The 17870-nt window shown below is 44.7% G+C and overlaps 1 protein-coding gene across 4 annotated transcripts in view; it reads right to left on the reverse strand.

Moving 5' to 3' along the window:
- Positions 1–17870, reverse strand: part of LOC140395582 (transmembrane channel-like protein 6) — a 132041-nt gene that overhangs the window by 59200 nt on the left and 54971 nt on the right. For 2 of the 4 annotated variants that reach the window (XM_072483539.1, XM_072483541.1), the window contains exon 2: positions 11521–11624. The exons of 1 other annotated variant lie outside the window; for it this stretch is intronic. The gene's annotated coding sequence lies outside the window, so the exon portion shown is untranslated. The remainder of the gene's footprint in view (positions 1–11520; positions 11625–17870) is intronic. One more of the 4 variants, XM_072483540.1, reaches the window with a different exon arrangement.

Consider the following 17870-nt stretch of genomic DNA (forward strand, 5'->3'; position numbering starts at 1 on the left):
GACCCAAGCCAGGAATCAAACCTGGGACCCTGAAGCTGTGAAGCAACAGTGCTACCCACTGTGCTACCATGCTGCCCATGTATCACACTGCATTTAAATCAAGTAATGGAAAGGTCCCTTCCCCCAGCTGTGATAATCCCAAACCAAAGCACAACCAATAATTACATTGGATCAGCTCAAAAGACTTTTATTTAATTCATCAAGATTTATATATTTCAAGAAAGTGAATTAAGTTCTGGAAAATTTAAGAATTCAGATATCATAGACATAAAATTTAATATCGATCGTCCTGAAGCAGCATGAAGCAGTTGCCTCACAGCGGGTTCGATCCCGGCCTTGGGTCACTGTCCATGTGGAGTTTGCACATTCTCCCCATGTGTGCGTGGGTTTCACCCCCACAACCCAAAGATGTAAGGGTAGGTGGATTGGACACGCTAAATTGTGCCTTAATTGGAAAAATTAAAAAATATATATTGATCATCCTGTGCTTTCCTCAAGAATAATTTAAAGTACAAATAGGAAGGGTCTGATGAACACCTAATCAAAAAAGAAGATAAAAAACTAGGGTCAAACTATCAGGTTGTTGTTTATTATCGGTGTACAAAAACCCAAGAAATGCACTTATCAGTGCAGTTGGTTCAAGACGAGTTTTTAAAAAAAAAAAAAGTCCCTTTTCTCACCTACCTGTTCATATGTTGCTAGGTAGCGTGGACCTGTGCCAGATCCCCTGCCAAGATGGCTGGCTATCTGCAGCTTAGTTCCCAAAATCAGGAGCAGCACAACAATCCTTCAGATTTACCCCACAGCAGCTCCATGTCACCCATCCCTCACCACAAAGTGGGAGGAAGAGTTGGGAGAGGATATGGAGGAGGGGTTCTGGTGGGAGGTGCTCCGGAGGGTGAACGCCTCCACCTCGTGTGAGAGGTTGGGGCTGATATAGCTGAAGGTGGTGTACAGAGCACACCTTACAAGGGCGAGGAAGAGCCGGCTCTTTTAGGGGGGTAGAAGATGTGTGTGAATGTTGTGGTCCTGTCCAAAGCTGGAGGATTACTGGAAGGAGGTGTTTAGGGTAATCTCTAAAGTGGTGCACGTGAAACTGGACCCGGGCACTCATGAGGCCATATTCGGGGTGTCAGACCAGCTGGAGTTGGAAACGAGTGCGGAGGCAGATGTTGTAGCCTTCGCCTCGTTGATCGCCCAAAGGTGGATCCTGTTAGGGTGGAGATCAACCTCTCCACCCTGTGCCCTGGCATGGCGGGGGAACCTGCTGGAATTCTTGACGTTTTTGTATTAAAAACCATACAAGCTGGATGCTTAAATCATCCTGAACTGTGACTGCGGTGTCAAAAATATCATTTTTCGCAACCTCATGATGTCATTTGAGGCAATTATATTGCTTACCGATTATTCAGAATAATTCCAGACAAGGCGAGGCTCAGATTGAATGAGGCACCCCAGAAGGGAGTTCCTCTCAGACTTCCCAATTGGTACAGCACCTAATTTTATAATTGTTATGTTTGTACTCATTAGAGGTGAGACCCCTGCTTCGTGTGGTAAATAGAAGTGACGGAGGGTGCAGGGCTTGGTGTTCTTAGATTTACATTCTGTCCCTTCACCTCTCGACTCTGGGTTTACTCCGCTGACTGTCAAAGGTCTGACCTGAAATAAATTTGTGCAATCTCAAACAAGCTTGAAAGAGAGGTGACGGTGACACTGTCACTGGGCTAGTAATCCAGAGGCCTGGGTTCTAAGAAGATGGAATCAAATCCCCCCCCATGGCAGCTGGTGGAATTTGAATTCAGTTAATAAATCAGGAATTGAAAGCATCTCCAGTAATGATGACCGTGACAACGTTTTCATCGATTGTGGCAAAAACCCATCTGGTTCACTGTGATATGTGTGCCCCTTTAAGGCGGTGAGTTCCCGGCGAGTCAGGTGACCCATTCGGCCAATCAGGCTGAAGCGCATGAAACCTGGGGCGAAGCAGGGTTTTCCTGTTAATTAGAAGTTTGGAGTCGTGGAATATGGTATCCTTTATCTCACTCTCTCTCTATATAGTTACTTACCTTAATAAACCATTTATTTGTTGATCTCCATGGTGGTCGTCAGTCTTTCAAGATGCTACATTTGGCGACGAGGAACAACCGGAGTGCCTTCCTACTGCTACAGGAATCCGGAGAGCAGACCTTGCGTGGATGCCTTTCCTCTGAAGCAAACTCATTCGGCAGTCTGAGAGTGTCAAAATGCTCCTTCTTGGGAAACGAGAACCATTCAACCCTAACACGAGATATTTGTTGAATATCTGCGCTATTTTTAAGGCTAATGAAATTGGTGTGGAAAGGGGTGGAAGAGAGAAGCGAAGCAGCGGGTAATGCTAAAGCCTCTGGGGTGCTGACCTGATTAGGAGTCTGACTTCTCCAAATGCCTCCCACTCCAAAACTTTCGAGCAGCTTGTGGAATCAGTCAAGGGACATTATCACACAAAGCCCCCCGGTATAATGCAATGATATAAATTTAATTTGATGACACGAGCCCCAGGGGAGACAATAGCAGCATTCGTGAAGCAACTAAAACCAATGGTTGAACAATGCAAGTTCGGGTCTGCACTCAATGACATGTTGAGAGACAGGCTAGTCTGTGGTGTTAACAGCACGGCCATACAAGAGAAATTGTTAGTATGGGCAGAGATTACCTTAAAGAAGGCATTAGACGTCGCCCAAGCTATGTAAAGTGCCGAAAGGGAGGGGATGGAACTGTAGATTGTACAAGCAGGTGAAGCCCACCAGGTTTGGTGGGAAGCTGCTGGCAGGACGCCAGGGATGAAGGTGCAGAAAGTAATGAGCAAAGAGGCTCGGAGCAAAAAAGGAGTGCTGGGATATAGAGAATTTGGTCCACAGACCAGGAGCTATGAAGAATGCTACCAGTGTTGCGGAGATCACCCCCAGGAGAGATGTAACTTCAGGGAAGCGACATGTTATGCCTGAAATACGAGGAGGCACATTAGGAGCAAGTGTAAGGCTAGGCAAAGTCTACAGGGGGCCAACAAAAAAAAAAAATCAGACTCTAGCGCACAGTGTTGAGAATAACCCTGAAAACGGATCTGAAGTATGCAGTTTAAACAACATTAAGATGGGCAATTGTGTTTATGGTAAAAAGTCAGCCACTTAGAATGGAGGTGGACACCGGTGCCTCCACTTAGGTGAGCAAATGTATTGTTATTTACCAGGTGGGGTCCAGCCCCTGACATTGAATCAGACCAGCCACATATACTGGGGAACGGGGAACGTTTAAAGATCCTGGGAACAACCATGATGCTCGAGAGCTACCGGCATCAGTTCATCTGCCTCTAATAGTAGTGCAGCAGGGCCAAGGGCCAAGTCTGATGCGTCGAGATTGGCTTTGCCAAATTAAATTAAATTGGCTAGAAATCGTCAAAATTAATAAAGGAGATTTTCAGAAAATCTTTAAAAAAATACCAGGAGGTTTTCCAAGAAGTTAGGCATGATACAGGATCGGAAAGCAAATATTTACGTGGGTCCTGAGGCCACATCCAAGTTTTACAGAGCCCGACCCATCCCCTGTGCCTTACACGAGAAGGTTAAGTCTGAACTAGAGCAACTGGAAGAATTAGGCATCAAGTCTGTGCATTGTTCAGAGTGGGCAGCTCCCATCGTGCCAGTGGTGAAGCCAGATGGAACCATTAGGATCTGTGGGGATTACAAATTAACCGTGAATCAGGCAAAAAAATTGGACCGATACCCAATACCACGAATTGAAGGTTTATACGTTAAATTAGCAGGTGGTCTAACTTGCACAAAACTTTATATGAGCCATGCGTACCAACAATTAGAGTGAGACAAGAAATTCAGGAAATATAAATGCCAACAAAGGCTTACACCAGTATACCGGAATCTCATCAATTTTCCAGAGCACAATGGAAAGTTTACTACGACAGGACTGACCTATGGTCGTTGTCTATCGAGATGATGTACTAATTATAGAAGCGACCAAAGACTCCTAACAAATTTTGAAGAAGTTTTAAAAGGATTTACGAAGGCTGGAGTAATGCTGCAAAGAGAAAAAATATATATGTCTAAGCTCAGGAAGTGACGGACTTAGGGTAGAAGTCAAAGGGCTGCACCCTATGGAGGAGAAGATAAAAGCGATTAAGGAACCACCTGCCGCCAAAAATATGTCAGGATTGAAATCCTTTTTAGGAATGGTGAATTGTTACAGAAGATTTATTCCTAATCTTTCCATAATGTTGGCATCACTACATGATGAGAGCATTAGAAATAGGTCTTTGAACAGGTTAAACTCGCTTTGCAGTCATCCAGCCCCTTGGTTCACTTTGACCCCTCAAAAGAGATCATTCTTTCCTGCGACGCATCTCCTTACGGAATCGGAGGGGTTTTAGTGTACAACATGGAAGATGATGCAGTAAGGCCTATCGCATATGCCTCGAGGACTCTGACCAATGATGAATAAGCTTACTCGCAAATTGAAAAAGAGGGCTGAGCTGTCATCTTTGGAGTCTAAAATTTCCATTAATAAGTCCATGGGCAACATTTCGCATTGGTTACCGACCACAAACCCCTGCTGGGTTTATTTAGGGAAGATAAGGCCATTCCCCCCCATTGCTTCAGCAAGAGTCCAACACTGGGCTCTATTGTTAGCAGCCTACAAGTATACGCTTCAACATAGGTCGGGCACACATTTTAAACATGGACACCTTAAGCCACCTTCTCCTACCCGTAAGTATACCACCTCTACCAGTACCACAGGCAATTGTTCTTGGTTTAAACTTTCTCAATACATTGCTAGAGTCAGCATAACAGGTCAAGTTTTTGACCCAAAAGGACCCTTTATTATCTTGAGTCAAGGACATTGTCCTTCATGGCTAGCATTATGTGAACAGGTCTCAGCAGTTACGACCCTTTCAGATAAGATAAGGCAAGTTAAGTTGTGAAGACAGCGTATTATTATGGGGAGCAAGGGTGGCCGTTCCCACTCCCACGAGAAAGCTATTATCACAAGAGCTACACTGTGCCCATCCTGGGATGACAAAGATGCAGATGCTCGCACACAGTTTGGTGTGGTGGCCAAGGATGGATATCGACATAGAGAATCTGGTCAAACAATGTGACCAATGTCAAATGTAGCAAAACCTGCTAGCTGCCCAGGCCGACCATGGGTGTGATTACACGGCAAATCTTTGGGGCCATTCATGGGCACATTGGGCGGGATTCTCCACTCCCGCGCCGAAGTGGCCACGCCGTCGTGAACGCCGTTGAGGTTCACGACGGCGCGAAACGGCCCCGATCCTGACCGGTTCAGGCCCTGACAATGGGCTAGGATCAGGGCCGCGTCATCTACACGCGCCAGGCCTTGTTGCCCGCGTAAAGGTGGCGCCGCATAGATGACATCACACTAATAAGAAATGCTTCTGAGGCCTGGAGTAAAGTGCTTCTGTTAGATCAGAATGGAGGATGCTTTTCGAGCCTGTTCCACATCTGACCAAACCTGAACCCATGGTACAGAATGTCTGAAATAGGAAATCAGCAACAACCTTCACAAAATGCATTAAAACATCATGGTAAAAAGAAAACAAGATGCCAGGATCCAACAGCAGACGCTGAAGATTCCCAAAGTAAATGAGAGAAGATAAAACATTCCCTAGAAAATATCTCTCAGCATTTTAGACAGTGAATAGGAGTGGTGGAGGACTGGAGAGTGGCCAAATAATACTTACTTTAGGAAGCATTTTACCCACCTGGGTAATTAGAAGCTAGTTAAATGTAACATATTTGAGAAATAAAGATGAAGTTGCTAAATAAATAGAAAAGGTGATTGTGGTTGGGTGTCACCTTTGGGGAGGTGACAGTTCTGGCAGATGGGAAGAACTGCAGTGGATTTTGTGTACATGAACCATCACAAAGCCTTTGACAAGGTATCACACAGGATACTAGAAGGGATATGGATTAAAAATTGGTTAGAAGTAAAGGAACGAGAGAGTGTTAGTTAAGGGTAGTTGGATGGGAGTAGATTGTGCACCTACTGACATCCAGTCATCTGTAGAGGCGAATGTATAAGTGGCACTCCCTTCTGCAGCTGGCACAGATGAACAGCATTGACCCTTTTCCTTCCAGTGGGCTCTTTTCTGACATCTGATTTTTTTTTGTGTGTACTCTGCTTTTTCCGTGCCCTTCCTGATTGCTCGTCTCCAGGCACTCCAAACAGAGAGGGCTTCCCATGGATCGACTCTGATCCCAGTCAACTTGGAGTTTCACTTGCAGATATCCTTGTACCGCAGACACGGGGCAACATGTTGGTCTAGTGCCGATAGCAGGCTCACCGTAGAGCATGTCGTTTGAGATTGCAGCCTTCATTCATTTGATTCACAACAACATCGAAAGGGTACATGTACGTTTGCACTAGATATGGGGTAATTATTGGATGATTTGATTGGGGTGCTTACGTTTATGAAGGAATGGGTCAGAGCAAATTCAACAGCCTGCTTCCAATGATTGAGGGTCCAGAACAGGGAATGAATCAATGTGATTAAATGCAAAATATTTAGAGCAGAGATTAGGAAATGCTGTTTCTGCAGGAAGTTTGAGGCAATGAAGTGTGCCACTGAAATGCACCGCAGACTGTGTTGCCATTGAAGAACAGGTTGCGCAGGTAACTGAAGGGGAGGGATGTGTGCTCAGGGGAGCCAAACAACAGGCAAGTTTCTGTCTTGCAAGCAGAAACAAACAGCATAACAGACAAAAAAAGCAGCTGATTTAAAGAGGAAAAATTACTAAAAGTTTGATCAAAGAGATGGGTTTTAAGGAGGGCCTGGAAAGTGGAGACATTTTAAGGAGCGAGGGCTGTGCAAAAGGACCAGTTCAGACAAAGGGAAGAGTTCAGAGAGCACTGGACTGGAAGTGGGATATATGGACTACGGCTTCAAAGATAGGAATGCATGCGACCACAGAGGGATTTAAACCGGAGGGTGGGAATTCTAAATTGAAAGCTTTGGGAATGGCAGCCATGGTGCATTTCTCCTAACCTATTATCCTTCCTGTTGAGAGGTCGACACAGATCAAGGGTCAAACTCGAGACATGCCTGGTCCAGTTAGGTTAGCCACTCAACAGGAAAACAGTGATCAAACAAAAAGCTACAGGCTGTTCCGAAGAGAATTAAATAAATTTAACCATTGCATCAGTTATACTTTAATGGACAAGTATCTGTTTCTGTGTTAAAATTCACTTTTTTCTTTAAAAAAAAAAAAATGTAATTTTGCAGTAGCTGCCTTCTTTCAATGGTTAGAAAGGGGCTGGTTTAGCACAGGGCTAAAGTGCTGACTTTGAAAGCAGACCAAGGCAGGCCAGCAGCACGGTTCAATTCCCGTACCAGCCTCCCCAAACAGGTGCCGGAATGTGGCGACTCGGGCTTTTCACAGTAACTTCATTTGAAGCCTACTTGTGACAATAAGCAATTTTCATTTCAAAATGTGGAAACTTCCATTTTAATTAGTGCAGTTGGCAAATCATTTTGCATCTCACTTTCTTTAAAATTGGCCTTTTCACCTCATTTCATCTGTGCTCTCATTCATTTGCCTTTCGCTACTATTTTTCTTATGCTTTCTTCCGGGGGGGGGGGGGGGGGGGGGGGGGGTGGAATTTGGTGACACAGTGGTTATCACTGCTGCATCGGAGCACCAGGGACCTGGGTTCAATTCCGACCTTGGGGAACTGTCTGTGTGGAGTTTGCACTTCCCATATCTGGGTAGGTTCCCTCTGGGTGCTCCTGTTTCCTCCCACAATCCAAAGATGTACAGGTTAGGTGGGTTTCCCCTATGTTCTAGGCTTGCCTGAAGTTAAGGGGATTCGGGAAGGGCTTTTTGGAGGTTATGGTAAAGGGTTTGGGGGCGAAGATAGCTCCGAGTCCGGATGTGGTAATATTTGGTGTTGGACGATCCGGGAGTGCAGGTGGGGAGGGAGGCTGATGTTTTGGCCTTTGCCTCCCTGATAGCTCGGAGACGGATCTTGTTCTGATGGTGGGACTTACTGCCGTCGAAGGCCGGGGTGTAGGTGAGCCACTTGGCAGAATTTCTGCAGCTGGAAAAGATGATGTTCGCCATTTGTGGGGTGGAGGAGGAGTTCACTTTGAGGTGCAAGCCATTTATTGACTTTTTTTGAGGAGGATTAAGTCGGCAGCAGGGGTGGGGTACTAAATGTAATATCTCCAACTTTGCAGTCGATACAAAGTTGGGTGGGAGGTGAGCTGTGAGGAGGGTGTAGAGATCCTTCATCATGATTTGGACAAGTTGAGTGAGTGCGCAGATGAAGGCAGATGCAGTATAATTTGGATAAATGGGAGGTTATCCACTTTGGTAGCAGAAACAGGACAACAGATTATCTGACTGGCCATAAATTAGGACAGAGGAATGTGCAATGAGACCTGGGGGGCGGTCCTCGAACACCAGTTGCTGAAGTAAGCATGCAGGTACAGCAGGCGGTAGGACCCAGAATGGATTAAACTGTAGTGTAGACATAATCTCACGATATGCAGTTGGTTTCAAGATAAGAAAGGGCAAACTGACTTAAACTCCAGGAATTTCTAGATGGGTTGGAGTACCCGAGGTTAGGGGAGGGGGTCAGGGCTACATTAGAAGGGGCAATAGTGGAGCAGGAGATAAAGGATGCGATTGTGAGGATGCAGTCGGAGTAGGTGGCAGGGCCGGATGGGTTTCCTGTGGAATATTATAAAAAATTCAAGGATAAGCTGGCACCCCTGATGGTGGGGATGTTTGAAGAGGCGATAGGGAAGGGGGTGTTGCCACAAACCTTGGGGCAGGCATCGATTTTCCTGGTGCTAAAAAACGACGGAGTGTGGGTCGTATAGGCCCATATCACTTCTGAATGTTGACGTAAAAGTATTGGCGAAGGTACTGGCGGGTAGGCTAGAGGAGTGCCTCCCGAAGATGATAGGTGAAGATCAGACGGGGTTCGTGAAAGGGAGGCAGCTCTTTTCAAACATTAGAAGGGTATTTAACCTCGTTATGGCACCGACAGAGGGGAAGGAAACAGAGGTGGTTGTGGCATTGGACGCTGAGAAAGCATTTGACCGGGTAGAGTGGGGGTACTTGATGGCAGTTCTGGAACGGTTTGGCATTGGACCAAGATTTGTGAATTGGTTACTATATAAGGAGCCAAGGGCGAGTGTCCGCACAAATCAGCTCGAGATACTTTTCTCTCCACCGTGGGACTAAGCAAGGATGTCCTATGTCCCCCCTGCTGTTTGCACTCGTGATTGAGCCGTTGGCCATCGCATTAAGAAGTTTGGGGGTATGGAAAGGAATAGAGCGGGGGGATAGAGCATAGGGTGTCCTTATATGCCGATGACTTGCTGTTATACATGTCGGAACGGAGTGTGTTGATAGGGGAATATTGGAGCTGCTGCGAATGTTTGGGTCTTTCTCGGGGTACAAGCTGAATCTCGACAAGAGTGAGTATTTTGTGGTATCTCGGCCGTGTGTGGGGGCAGGGGTGGGGGGGCTGCAATTCCGTAGGGCAGGGACTCACTTTAGGTACCTGGGGGTGCAGGTTGCCCGGGAGTGGGGGGGGGGGGGGGGAGCTCCACAGGTACAACATTTCTAGTTTGGTGGGGAGAGTGAAAGCTGATCTGGCAAGGTGGGATGGTCTCCCTCTGTCACTGGCGGGTCGGGTTACAGGCGATTAAAATGAACGTGTTGCCACGATTTCTGTTTATTTTTCAATGCCTGCTGATTTTCTGCCAAGGGCTTTTTTCAGGGAGATTGAGGGAAGGATTACGTCGTTCATATGAGGAGGGAAGGTGGCCAGTTAGAATGGTGCTGTTACAGAGGGGAAGGCAAGCAGGGGATTTGGGTCTTCTGAACCGGATGTATTACTACTGGGCGGCAAATGTGGAGAAGGTGCGGAGCTGGGTCAGAGGGGTAGATTCCCAGTGGGTCAGAATGGAGGAGAGTTTGTGCAGGGGGTCAGGATTGAAGGTGCTAGCAACAGCGCTGCTCCGGATGGCCCGGGGAAATACTCAGGGAATCCAGTAATAACAGCTTCATTGAGAATTTGGAGGCAGTTTCGCCAACACTTTGGGTTGGGAGCAGGGTCAAGGGAAATGCCGATTCAGGGGAACCACAGATTTGAGCCAGGGAGGTGGGATGGACATTTTCGGAAATGGGAGGAGAAGGGGATTAAGACACGAAAAGATTTGTTTCTTAGGGATCGGTTTGCAGGGTTGAAGGAGCTGGAAGCGAAGTATGGGCTGGAGCAGGGGGAAATGTTTAGATACATGTACGTTTGAGATTTTGCCAGAAAGGAGATACAGAGCTTCCCGGAGGAGCCGGCCTCCACATTGTTGGAGGAGGTGCTGACGACAGGGGGACTGGAGAAGGGGGCAGTGTCAGCGGTTTACAGAGCTATTTTGGAGGAGGAGAAGGCACCACTGGAAGGGATCAAAGCAAAGTGGGAGGAAGAGTTGGGAGAGGATATGGAGGAGGGGTTCTGGTGTGAGGTGCTCCGGAGAGTGAATGCCTCCACCTCGTGCACAAGGTTGGGGCTGATACAGCTGAAGGTGGTATACAGAGCACACCTCACGAGGGCGAGGATGAGCCGATTGTCTGAAGGCGTAGAAGATGTGGGTGAACGTTGCGGAGGGGGGGTAATCACGTTCATATGTTTTGGTCCTGTCCAAAGCTAGAGGATTACTGGAAGGTTTTTAGGAAAATTTCTAAAGTGGTGCACGTGAAACTGGACCCGGGCCCCCGGGAGGCTATATTCGGGGTGTGAGACCAGCCAAGGTTGGAAACGGGTGCGGAAGCAGATGCTGTAGCCTTCGACTCGTTGATCGCCCAAAGGCGGATCCTGAAGGGTTGGAGGGCAGCCTCTCCACCCTGTGCCCTGGCGTGGCGGGGGGGATCTTTTGGAATTCTTGACTCTTGAGAAGGTTAAGTTTGAACTGAGGGGAAGGATGGAGGGGTTCTACAATTCATGGGCATTATTCATTATGCACTTTCCAGAACTGGATAACATCGAACATTAATTTTGGGGGGGGGGGGGGGGGGGGTGTTAATGGTGGCCATGGGTGATTCCTGATTCTTTTTTGTCAGTTGTTTATGTGAACATGTGGGTGAATGTTTTGGGTTTGGTGGGAGGATGGGATCGTTGTTATCAATATGGGGATTGACATATTTGTTACTGATTATTGTTTATTGTTGGTGGGTGTAAATTTGGGAGAAAATGCGAAAAAGGAGAATAAAGAAATATTTTTTTTAAATAAATAAATGAAATTTAGAAGTAATGGGTTAATGATGCTGCAATCTTAACCTCAACTTCTTTACTTTCAGTAAATGCCTCCCTTCCTTGTGTGTCTGGGCATGTCATGGCATGGTCTGCTTCCTGTATTTTGTATTTGACGATATACCTTTTCAGGATGCATGTGAGATGATACATAGACATTAGAGAGGGCTGCAATTAGTCAGTACATACCTTCTGCTGTTTGTCAGTCTGAGTGTTTATGACTTTAACACGGCATCTATGTTGGTCCGGTTATAGCTGCAGCCAATGCTCACATGGTCAGCTGAGACTTCCTGCTGAAATAAGGAAGAGGAGTAATGTTTTGATACCCCGGGATGTGGTTTCTGAGTGTTATACACATTGCGTGCATGTTGTGCGAGCGTGTAATGATTTCAATAACAAATAAATGCTAATTGGATGGAAGTTAGCAGTTTAAAAAAAGATTCTGGTCTGTACGCTATCCTCAACTCCGTGCTTGCTTAAAAGCTGCTTTTCCCAAACATTGTTCAGTGTCGATGAGAGATCATTAACTTGAAAACATTAATCCTTAGAACATAGAACATAGAACGATACAGCGCAGTACAGGCCCTTCGGCCCTCGATGTTGCACCGAAACAAAAGCCATCTAACCTACACTATGCCATTATCATCCATATGTTTATCCGATAAACTTTTAAATGCCCTCAATGTTGGTGAGTTCACTACTGTTGCCGGTAGGGCATTCCACGGCCTTACCACTATTTGCGTAAAGAACCTACCTCTGACCTCTGTCCTATATCTATTACCCCTCAGTTTAAAACTATGTCCCCTCGTGCCAGCCATTTCCATCCTTGTGTCCCTCTCCACAGATATTACCTGATCAGAATGTTCACACAGCATTATACGTTCTTATTTTCAACAAAATTGATAAAGAATAACTTTTTCACTCAATAACCCACTGAAGCTGTGAAATGCAAGACGAGACACATTCAAATGGTTGATCGGAGCCCTGACGGGAGAGTAAAAATACTTGATGGCCCAAAAGAGGTTGTTGTCATAATTGACTTTCCTTATATTAACATATTAATGATAGCTCATATATGGTTCAACAGGACATTTGCTACATTGATAACAAAGAGGCTTCAGAGTATTCAAACCAAACTTTCAAAGAGCCCAGGGTGAGAAGGAGTTGTTTTTATATTTCCAATTTAATTTCACAGCAGTTTCATATCCTGACCACACTTCCTGTATGTAATAAACCTTTATTTTATTTTCCCGTTTACATGCGAGTACAATTACAGCAAGGAAACATTAAGTTTTCATCTGTTTTCACATTTTGACTGTTGGGAAAAATGTGAGGATTTCCCCTTTGCTTATCCATGCTTTTTTATGGTTTATCTCCAATTCTCTGGATCTTCCCTTTCTGCATTCTCTCAACTCTCGATGTCAGATGCAGCATTATTGGTCTAGTAGCTAGTAAGGTACTTTGGATGTGATATGGTACGAATTAAGTAATGGCATGATGGGAAAACTGGTCAATGGGAAGACTGGTCAAAAGGTTTGATACAATATAAGAAAGGCTGAAACTACTCATTCCAGCTCCCCAGGCCCAGGTAAAGAATGCTGCCCTAACCATTTTCAGACTAGTATGGTGTAGGCCAACCCTGCATAACTTGAAGTCTGAAAAGATCAGCGAAGGTCGAGCCATTCCAAAACACCGGACCTCGGCAACCCCTGATAAAACTAACTTGTCATAACCCAGGGCCGTAGGAATTTAAAACAAGATAAGTTCAGGAAGAAGCAAGTCTATTCCGACCTTTCAATGTTCCCTCCAAGGACTAAATAATGGTATGAGTGATATGACCAAACACGGTCTGGTCTATGCTTCCGTTTGTATTTCCGATCAAACTCCTGACTATACTGTTGTCACATAATCTTGATAATGATAATGTATAAATATTGAGCTAATTCTCCGCAAAAGCGCGGAACTTGTGAAAGACTCAGCAGTTTTGTTGACTGCTCTCTGACTTCAAGTTTCAGCCATTACTGCATGCAGTTGTTTTCGAAAATAAAGCTTGTTATTCTGTCTTAACAAGTGTGTTGAATCTTTCTACTACAGAATCGGGAAAATATTGACTTTGACATGGAGGACAGTGACAGAGTATAAGCTTTCCTGCTTCTTTCCCTTTCACACTCCGAGAATACATCTCAATCCACACCAGAACAAACAACGCAAAAGTCTAGGTTGAAATAAAAGGTTCAACTTCACCCAGAGCAGATGTCCAATTACTGTCCAATGGGTTACGATTCCCATTGCTTACCTAGTTTATGAAAGGTGATATTTCTTCCTGGACCGTTTGGGAAAGTGGAGAAATAAATCAAGCAGTTCTAATAAGATATTGCAGACTCTTGAATTTCCAGGCCTTCACCATTTAAAAATATTAAAAAATGGAAGTGGTAGCTATAAGATTTGCTGTGAATATTATTTGCATTCCAGGTGGCGCCACATTGCTCCTTAACATGCCACTTTTTTGTTTCAGTGGCAAAAAAAAAAAATCAGTCATACTGAAAGTACACTTATCTGCAAGAGGAACTTTGGAAAGATACATACTGGGTTTCTGGAAGGTAGTGGTTTGAAAGAAAGACAGGCAGGCAGGCAGACTTGCATTTGCAAGTGCTTTCCACAATCAGCAGACATTTCTAAACATTTTACAGCCAAAATTAGGTACTTCTGAATTGCAGCAGCCAATTTGCGCACAGCAAGCTCCCACAAACAGTAATATATAACCAGATAATCTGCATTGGTGATGTCAATTGAGGGATAATACTGGCCAGGATACCAGAGATAACTTCCCTGTTCTTCTGTGAAATTGTACCATGGAGTCCTTTACATCCACCCGAGTAAGCAGCTGGAGCCTCAGTTCAACATTTCATCCAAATGACGGCACCTCTGATAGTACTGCACTGAGTGTCAAACTTGACCTTCGTGCTCTGGCCCGAGTGTGGAATCACCTGGATCCTCGTGACTGGAGGCAAGAGTGCTACTAACTGAATCCACCCTAACCCCGGATCCTCGTGACTGGAGGCAAGAGTGCTACTAACTGAATCCACCCTAACCCCGGATCCTCGTGACTGGAGGCAAGAGTGCTACTAACTGAATCCACCCTAACCCCGTAACCCAGTATCCCCGCCTAATCTTTTGGACACTTGGGGATAATTTAGCATGGCCAATCAACCTAACCTGCATATCTCTGGACTGTAGGAGGAAACTGGAGCACCCAGAGGGCAGACACGCGTGAAAAAGTGCAAACCACTAGAATTGAACCCGGGTCCCTGGTGCTGTGAGGCAGCCCTGTGCCACCGTGCCACCCAATAGTGACAAAGATAGTATAGCAGAATGTGTTGATAGGAGAACAAAGGGCAGTGCTCAGTGGGAGCAAAACTGAACAAGGAGAGCGATTCTGTGGGGGAGACGTGGGGTTCTGTTGCGGCAAGCCAGGGGAACCGAATAATGGACCTCAAAAAGGGAGAAGTCAGTCTAAAGTTGTTGAACTCAATGTTGAATCCAGAAGGCTGTAATGTGCCTAATCAGAAGATGAGGCCTTGTTCTTCCTGTTTGCGTTGGCCTTCACTGGAGCATCGCAGCAGGCCGAGGATGGACATGTGGGCATGAAATCAAGATGCTGAATTGTGGTCATGCTTGTGGACGAAGCGAAGGTGTTCCGCAAAGCGGGCACCAGTGTAGCGGAGACTGCATTGGGAGCAGCGAATACTTGTTTAGTTCTTTGATCTGTTTAACATTTTGCGTATCTAGAAAGATATGTTCCCTTAAATGAAGCAATGTATATTCCACGTAAGTAAGAAAAGGGATTCATTGTGCCAGTCACTATATGAGTGATGATTCTTCCAACCACAATATATCTGTGCCAGTAACACACAGCCTGCAGAAGATAATGATCACTGACTCATAATAACGTCTCATTGTTGAGGTGAAGTTTCCTCCAAAACTGAGTCCTTATTTTAAAATGTCCAATGGGCACAGTATCTTGTTATGGCACCTTCTATTTGAACAGTGTACACTTAAGAAAGTTTTTGTACTGTACTAGATTTGGAGTACTTCTTCCATCTTGCAGCTAAGTTTTCAATACAAACCCATTGTATTTAATTTAAACTGAAGTAACGGAGACGGTTCTGTTTTGTACAGCTAAATATGGGAGTTGCAGAAATGTTCCTAACGTCAGGCATTTCCTGTTACTTATTTGGCCAAATATTTATGTTGGTGCAGAGTATTATAGTTTTGTAGCTTTTGATTTAAAAATAAAGTCCAGAATATTTTTGTTGTGGCTGATCAACAGTTGGGTTCATCGCAGCAAATGAACTAAAATAACAACTCTGGAAAATCTTACTGGTGCTCCGGAGAGGAATTATGTCACTTTTTGCTTTTACATTTGTCAGCAAATAATATTAAATTCAGCTGTGTTTCAATTCACAGCATTTTGAAACGTACAAACTCTCTCTCTCCCCCCCCCCACCCAAATATATCTCCCCCCCCCCCCCCCCCCCCACCCAAATATATCCTATTATTTGATCACAGTTTTTTTACTTTAAAAGCAATGGGTGATGTGTGGAGCTTGTAAAATCTGGTTTAAATATACATTGAACTGGATAATTTCATGGTGTTCCTCCATTATGCATTTTGTAAAGATCTATCTCGATTCAAGTTGAAAGGCCTTTTATTTTACTCCCTGAAACATTTGAATATCAAATGAATTCACCTATGTGGAGTTTGCACTTGCTCCCCCTGCCTGCGTGGGTTTCCTCCAGGTGCTCCGGTTTCCTCCCACAGTCCAACATATAAACAAACCTGATTTTTCTCATTTACTATATCAGTTTTTCTTCCCATTGAAGACTTGCTGCCTCCTCTCTCATATACAGACACAATATTCACGTTTCCCTTTTCAGAGCCAATAATTCTCAACTAGTGTTTCAAATATTCATATTCCATTGCCAACAAATAATCCTTCAGTGCAAAACAAGCTGAAACACCACGCCAGCAATTGGTATCCGCATTCTAATGTTTGCCCTCAAGGTGTCATAAACACCTGACTTGAAACTAACATCACAGTTCAGCTCAGACAATGACATTGATTGACATTGACATTTCCAAGTATTCAGTCCAACCTGATTCGGTGTGCTTTTTCCATTTGGGTAACATTTCGAACAGTTGTGGTTATAGTTTTAACAGATTTTTTAAAAATTTCCCCCATTCCTTTTATTGCAGTTCAACCGGTTAATTCTGAAGGTCAAGACTTTTCATGAAATATATAAAGATGCTAATTGTGCTTTTTTAAAATAGCAAGCACCGTCACCATATCACGTGCATTGTGCTGCTCAATGTGGCCTTACTGAAAGGATTAGTCTCTGCAATTTTCACACAGGTATTGCTACTACTACTATCAAGATCCCAGACCAGATCCCAAATGTGGCTAGGATACTGGATCGAAACCCCAATGTCTGAGTTTATTTTGCAAGACTGTGCGGAAAGAATGATTCACTCCAGGAGTGATTGCACAAAGGAATAGGGATTTGGTATTTTAAAACAAAACTTTTATTATTAACACAATATTTAACATCACACCCAAAAATAGCTTACAATTACCTCTTAAACAATAATACTCCATAGAATAAATACAATACCCTTAATTACTATCTCTATTCGCAATTAAACAACAAGAAAGAAAGAGACATACAGCTCTCCAACCATCCCACATCCCAATGGCATAGAGCAATAGACCATAAGATATAGGAGTGGAAGTAAGGCCATTCGGCCCATCGAGTCCACTCCACCATTCAATCATGGCTGATTTCAACTCCATTTACCCGCGCTCTCTCTCCATAGCCCTTAATTCCTCGAGAAATCAAGAATTTATCAACTACTGTCTTAAAGACACTCAACGTCCCGGCCTCCACCGCCCTCTGTGGCAATGAATTCCACAGACCCACCACTCTCTGGCTGAAGAAATTTCTCCTCATCTCTGTTCTAAAGTGACTCCCTTTTATTCTAAGGCTGTGCCCCCGGGTCCGAGTCTCCCCTGTTAATGGAAACAACTTCCCTACATCCACCCTATCTAAGCCATTCATTATCTTGTAAGTTTCTATTAGATCTCCCCTCAACCTCCTAAACTCCAATGAATATAATCCCAGGATCCTCAGACGTTCATCGTATGTTAGGCCTACCATTCCTGGGATCATCCGTGTGAATCTCCGCTGGACCCGCTCCAGTGCCAGTATGTCCTTCCTGAGGTGTGGGGCCCAAAATTGCTCACAGTATTCTAAATGGGGCCTAACTAATGCTTTATAAAGCTTCAGAAGTACATCCCTGCTTTTATATTCCAAGCCTCTTGAGATGAATGACAACATTGCATTTGCTTTCTTAATTACGGACTCAACCTGCAAGTTCACCTTTAGAGAATCCTGAACTAGGACTCCCAAGTCCCTTTGCACTTCAGCATTATGAATTTTGTCACCGTTTAGAAAATAGTCCACGCCTCTATTCTTTTTTCC

The sequence above is a fragment of the Scyliorhinus torazame genome, chromosome 18 (genome assembly GCF_047496885.1).
Source record: "Scyliorhinus torazame isolate Kashiwa2021f chromosome 18, sScyTor2.1, whole genome shotgun sequence".
Taxonomy (NCBI): domain Eukaryota; kingdom Metazoa; phylum Chordata; class Chondrichthyes; order Carcharhiniformes; family Scyliorhinidae; genus Scyliorhinus; species Scyliorhinus torazame.